The following is an 803-nucleotide window of genomic DNA, read 5'->3' as shown; positions in this document are numbered from 1 at the left end:
CATTTTTACGTAATTAGTACCTTAGTACCTTGAACGTCGGAATAAAAGTTGATCCATGCTATCGATATGAATAATAACATATAACCGTCAAGCGTTTGCAATGGCCATATCTATTATATAGGTAAACAAAGCCCACCACCATCCACCAACGTCGGAATAAAAGTTGATCCATGCTATCGATATGACTAATAACATATAACCGCCAAGCGTTTGCAATGGTCATATCTATTATATAGGTAAACAATGCCCACCACCATATCTTACCACGAATGGCAATTCTGTAGAGTGCGATATACTGATCCAACTCATCTACTCCTCCCATGTTTGTTATATGACTGAAACACTTTTGGTATATTGACATAAATTATTTGTCGTTGTGTAGAGTACCAACGATTTACTGCTCCTAATTTCTATTGCTACGATCGGCAACTCCTATACACTGTTTATTTAGGCCGATACAAAATTTACACAGACTACTCACACTCATAGAAAACACAATTCAGTCTAATTTGAGCTGTCATAAAAGAAGGTTGTGTCATCGCTCGTTTCTGGCTTTTGCAATGAAAATGAATGACAATATAATAATGAAGAGATGGATAATACTAAGTATTATTGTATTTTTTAGCATTTACACTACAAATTTAGTAGTTTTTAAGCCCTACAGCACTTTAGTGGGGAGGGTATATTGGGTTTGTGCAGATGTTTTTTAACATACAAAAATATTCGTCCTATACCCACCTTAAAGTATACCAATCGGCTTAGAATCATTTTCTGAGTCGATTAAGCTATGTCCGTCCGTCTGG

This window comes from Lucilia cuprina, chromosome 6 (genome assembly GCF_022045245.1).
Source record: "Lucilia cuprina isolate Lc7/37 chromosome 6, ASM2204524v1, whole genome shotgun sequence".
Lineage (NCBI taxonomy): Eukaryota > Metazoa > Arthropoda > Insecta > Diptera > Calliphoridae > Lucilia > Lucilia cuprina.
This window is presented reverse-complemented; position numbering follows the sequence as displayed.